This window comes from Sphaerodactylus townsendi, linkage group LG02 (assembly GCF_021028975.2).
Source record: "Sphaerodactylus townsendi isolate TG3544 linkage group LG02, MPM_Stown_v2.3, whole genome shotgun sequence".
NCBI lineage: Eukaryota > Metazoa > Chordata > Lepidosauria > Squamata > Sphaerodactylidae > Sphaerodactylus > Sphaerodactylus townsendi.
The window spans coordinates 165,348,414-165,354,229 of NC_059426.1; the positions used below are offsets into that span (position 1 = coordinate 165,348,414).

A 5,816-nucleotide genomic window follows, 5' to 3' on the forward strand; every position below is an offset into this window, starting at 1 on the left:
CTTTAGAAACAATTTAAGTGATTTGTGCGGAAAAAACACATATGTCACCTATGTGGGGAGGGGGTTGCAAAGGGCAGTAAAAACATGTTCTTAATAACAGTTCATTGTAACTCAACCACAGACAAGTCATTCTCCTGAATTCCTGGGGGAGGGATTTGGAGAGAATTCAGTGGTTCAGCTAATCCAGCATGGATCATGATTCATAATGGCTAACAAAGGCTCTTTCCGCACAAATAACCTGAAGTGTTTCTAAAGCATTTTCAGTCCCCCTCCTTTACCATGAGGTTCGTCTGCACTCACTTCTTTGAAACAATTCCTGTCTGTCATTACCTGATTTTCCCCCCTTTCTTGAGCTGGGTGTAAACACAGCGTTCCATACAAAATTGTTGGTGTCCAACATTAAAACCTTCAGTAAAAAACCCTGGCCCTCATTGGTGTCAAAGAGACCTAAGATGTAATCAGCGGATGGTCCCTCCCAAAGCCCGGTGGAACAACTCAGTCTTACAGGCCCTGCGGAACTCACCAAGGTTCCGCAGGGCCCAAACAGATGGAGGAAGATATTCCACCAGGCAGGGGCCACGGCCACAAAGGCCCTGGCCCAAGTGGAGGCCAGCCACATCATCGAGGGGCCGGGCACTTTTTGCCAATGATAGATATGCCATCCTATGCAGTGGACCCAAAGGAAGATGTGTTAAGTTTGATGGTAAAAGTCAGGATGAGGAAAAAGAAAGGGGTGGGAAACTGAGGGGGGGAGCATTTGTTTCCGGCAAGGGAGAAGCAAAATCAAAATGGGGAGGGATGCTTGAATCAAAAGGGTTGACGTTTAGGAAACTTGAGTCTTGATCCTAGTGCAAAGCTTTGATCCCCTGAATTGAAACAGGAATTGGGAGGATTTTGAAACGAATTTTCTGGCAACCCGCTGCAACCTGAATGGTCTGAAGGTTTTTTTTTAAGTTTATTCAATTCATTGATTTTATCCACCCCAGTCGACTGATTACTTCCAAGACAGCTATCAAAACAAAATAAAATTACACCAACACAAGATCAATAAAGCCTAATAACGATAAAAGCAGCAAAACCACCAAATTACTGATGCGATATAAATGTCAGTCCAGCAGAAGGGCAGTAAATCCTGAGTATCAAGGGGGGAAGTGCAAAAATACGCAGCAAAACAAAAGAAGAATATGCTCAGTCAGAACTCAAAGCCTGGGTGAACTGCCATGTTTTTACTGGCTCCTAAAGCTTAATAGACTGGGCACCTGCAGTTCAGCTGCCTGAAGGATGCTCCATAACACCGCTATTGAGAAGGCCCTAATATCCCACTTTATTTCAGGAAGTGGTGTAGGGGTACCACATCCTAGCATTAGATTGCTTGCCTCTTCCCTCCAATCCCCTGCCGTTGGCTGGTAAAGCAATGGGAGAAATTTGGAGGGGGAGGGAGAAATGACATCCCAGCAGGGCCAGAGCGAGGGGGAACTGAACCCAGGGCATGCGTGCCCCCTACGCCCTACCACACCCAGAGGTGGGATCCAGCAGGTTCTCACAGGTTCCCGAGAGTAGGTTACTAATTATTTGTGTGTGCCGAGAGGGGGTTACTAATTGGTGATTTTGCCACGTGGTTTTTGCCTTAATTACGCCCCTCCTCCGCTCCTCAGCAGTAGCACGCAGAACTTGAAGCAGTCTAGCAGGAGGTGCACCGGCATGTGTGGCAGCCTGCGCCTGCGTGCATTCGTTTCCTGCCCAAGGACTGGCACAGCGGCTGCGCCCGGAATGCCCGGCCATGCCCCCGTCGTACCCCACCCATTCCCATTGGCACTACGCCACTGTTTGAATTTCACCACCATGGGAACCTGTTACTAAAATTTTTGGATCCCACCACTGACCACACCCCCACCTGCCCCACCCCACCCTTCACGGAACGCCCTGGAATGCCCCTGCCCTGCCCACACCCTGCCCTTGCACCAGCATGTGCCTAGTGCGTTGCGCACCCCCATTCCCTTAGTGCTATGCCACTGCATCCCAGTGACACCATAGCATCACCTCTAGTCATCACTTCCGGTTGTGTAACTGGAAGTGACAGACCACACTCGAGAAGCGCTGTTTGCCTTTCCTGAACCTTGTTTGGGAAAAACCTGCAAAACCACACTGATTTCAGCAATGGCTCCATTATACGTCTTGATTGTCCTGATGGCACAAATAACCAAATGCTTGGCTTCTGACCAGATGCTCTGAGGGTGGAAATTATGCATGTATTTTTGTCAGGGTGGCTTTGCGCCTCAGGGAATGGTGAACTGGACATGCAGGCACTGTCCTTCGTCTGATTTTTTTGTCTGTCTTTGTCTGGAGAGGAACTAAGGACAAGATGGCAGATGGTTGCCTGTTTTCATGCCACAATTCTAAAAATGCTGGCTGATACAGATTAAGTCAATTTCATTGAAGGTTTGCCCGTCTGGTGACCACCAAGTCTTCTTATGGATCCTTCGACGTCGGAAACATGTGTTCCCAATACACAACCCATTGAGTTCACAGAATGATAGCAATTGCTTGTCCTTGTCACTGAGCTGAGCTCCAATCACATTCTCGAATCCTTGTTGGCTGTCATCTCATTGGGCATTGAAATCACCAATCAGGAGCTTTAGGTCATGATTTGGAATGTTAGCAAAGATGTCTTGGAGCCGAATTCATTCTTTACTTCATCATCTGCACTGTCCGTTGGTGCATAGACCTGTACAACAGTTGCTTTGGCATGTCCATGAGCAAAACGGGCTGTGATGATCCAGTTGTTGATGGGTTGCCAACTAATGAGTGCTTTTTCAGTGCTCAGGATAAGGCCAACCCCACATTCAAGCCGATCTTCATGACCTACATACAAGATGGTCTTGCCATTGCTGTTGATCCAGCCATTTGTTGTCCACCTGACCTCACTGACCCCTATCATGTCCAGCCAGTAGTCGTCAAATACCTGTAGGATTGGGCAAGTCGTCCACTTTGGTATAGGCTTCGTACATTCCATGCTCCAACTCTTGTAATGTTTTTGGCAGAGAAGATCATTTCTGAACTCAGGTACCAGACACCAGTGCTGGTTTGCTCTAACACTGTCACATTATGTGAAGCCAAACTCCCGCCTGGTTTACCAGAAATGCTTGAAGTTCTTTTCGTTCTTTCCATAGCGATTGGGGTTTTTATGCTAGCCTGGCACTCAACCCTCCTCCTCTTGCATCCAGGCTTGGGACTGCCAATGGCGGAGTTATTTCTCCTCGGGTGCTGTGTGGTTTTCGGGCTGTTTGGCCGTGTTCTAGCAGCATTCTCTCCTGACGTTTCGCCTGCATCTGTGGCTGGCATCTTCAGAGGATCTGATAGTAGGAAAGGAAAGCACAGACTGCACAGAGAAGCCATTGAAATCCACAAGCACATGGACAATTTCAACAGAAAGGAAGAAACCATGAAAATGAACAGAATTTGGCTGCCAGTTTTGAAAAACACTAGAGTCAAGACAGTGACTAATCAGCTCCACACAAACACAGGATGACTATAGACAATCAAAGGCAACAAAGGCCAGACTACTTCTATTCAGATGCCTCACCTATTGACCTTGCTATCTCCATTGTTACTCACATGCTACACTTCATTGTTACTCTCTTGTCAGGCCACTCCTATTCAGATGCCCTCTCCTATTGACCTTTACTCACAGGTATATATACTCCACTTGCTTTCCTTTCCTACTATCAGATCCTCTGAAGATGCCAGCCACAGATGCAGGCAAAATGTCAGGTGAGAATGCTGCTGGAACGCAGCCATACAGCCCGGAAACCACACAGCACCCCAGTGATTCCGGCCGTGAAAGCCTTCGACAATACATTATTTCTCCTCATTGGGCATGGAATCCAGACCTTTGACCATTTTCATCACCCTCCCCTGGACCTGTTCTAGCTTGTCAATATTCTTCTTTAATTGTGGTGCCCAGAACTGGACAAAGTATTCTAGGTGAGATCTGACCAACACAGAATAGAGTGGTACTACTGTGTCCCTCGATCCAGACGCTATACTTCTATTGATGGAGCCCAGAATCACCTTGGCTTTCTTGGCTGCTGCATCACACGATTGACTCATGTTCAATTTGTGGTCTACTGAGACTCCCAGATCCCTTTCACATGTGCTGTTGTCCAGCCACGTTTCACCCATCCTATATCTGTGCATTTCTTTTTTTTTCTGCTTAAGTGTAGTATCTCACATTGATCTCTGTTGAAATTCATTTTGTTAGTTTTGGCCCAGCTCTCTAATCTGTCCTGGTCATTTCGAATTCTGACCCTGTCTTCTGAGGTATTAGCTACCCCTCCTAAATTGGTAGACACCATTGAATTGAACGCTCTGATGGCATAATGTTGCTTCTTATGTTCAAAGCTATCTCTGGGTTCATCTGTCCAAACTATGACTATGTTCAGTTCTGGTCGCCACATCTCAAAAAGGATATCGAAGAGATAGAAAAAGTGCAGAGAAGGGCAACGAGGATGATTGAGGGACTGGAGCACCTTCCTTATGAGGAGAGGCTGCAGCATTTGGGACTCTTTAGTTTGGAGAAGAGACGTCTGAGGGGGGATATGATTGAAGTCTATAAAATTATGCATGGGGTAGAAAATGTTGACAGAGAGAAATTTTTCTCTCTTTCTCACAATACTAGTACCAGGGGGCATTCATTGAAAATGCTGGGGGGAAGAATTAAGACTAATAAAAGGAAACACTTCTTCACGCAACGTGTGATTGGTGTTTGGAATATGCTGCCACAGGAGGTGGTGATGGCCACTCACCTGGATAGCTTTAAAAGGGGCTTGGACAGATTTATGGAGGAGAAGTCGATTTATGGCTACCAATCTTGATCCTCTTTGATCTGAGATTGCAAATGCCTTAACAGTCCAGGTGCTCGGGAGCAACAGCTGCAGAAGGCCATTGCTTCCACATCCTGCATGTGAGCTCTCAAAGGCACCTGGTGGGCCACTGCGAGCAGCAGAGAGCTGGACTAGATGGACTCTGGTCTGATCCAGCTGGCTTGTTCTTATGTTCTTATGTTCTTATGTGTAGAAGAAAGCAATCCATACTGCAATATTCTAATCCTTCCCAAAGTGTGGTTTGGAAGAGCGCTTCCCTTATGGCGCAATTTGGCTTTTCGATTGACCTTGTTTCTTAAACCTGCATATGCCCCTAACTCATAAAAACAACTTAATAAACCTCCCAGACCTGAAATGAACATTTTGATGACACTATGAATACAGTTTATACTAAAGATCTTCTATTCCATTTTTCTATAACCATAAACAGATACGCTCTAATGGTCCAATGCCTTTACCTTAAAAGATTCCAATTTAGTTCCCCAGAGCTATAATAATAAAAACTGCTGACATTCTGTTTTTATTTCTCAGAGTAAAAACAACCTGTCTTATAAAAGCAGTTTTCCCATATATTTGTGGCATGGTGGAAATGAATTCAGGTTTTCGTAGTTAAGAATCTAGGTTAAGAACGCTGGACATTCCCACTCAAGGAACGTATCGGATCAAAGACGTGATAACCACTATCTTGCGTGGAAGATGTTCGAAAATCAAAACTCACCCCATGGACTGCAATTCTCGTTCTGTATGCCTGCATTGATTTTTTTTTCTCTTTGCAATTTAGAATGAGAAATACGTTGAGTGCATTTGTACTTGCTCGGCTGGCGCTGTTCATCGTGGAGAAGTAGCCGGTTCCCGCTCTCGGTGCTTGCTTAGAACTTGACAGATTGCCAGAACCGAGGCGGTTTTTGATTCAAGGAGGGAGTCTTTGAAAAC

At 45.9% G+C, this 5,816-nt stretch overlaps 1 pseudogene; it reads right to left on the bottom strand.

Annotated features, from left to right (window-relative positions):
* Window positions 1-2,396: 2,396 nt before the first annotated feature.
* On the bottom strand, window positions 2,397-3,168 carry LOC125426387 (annotated as a pseudogene).
* Window positions 3,169-5,816: the final 2,648 nt, after the last annotated feature.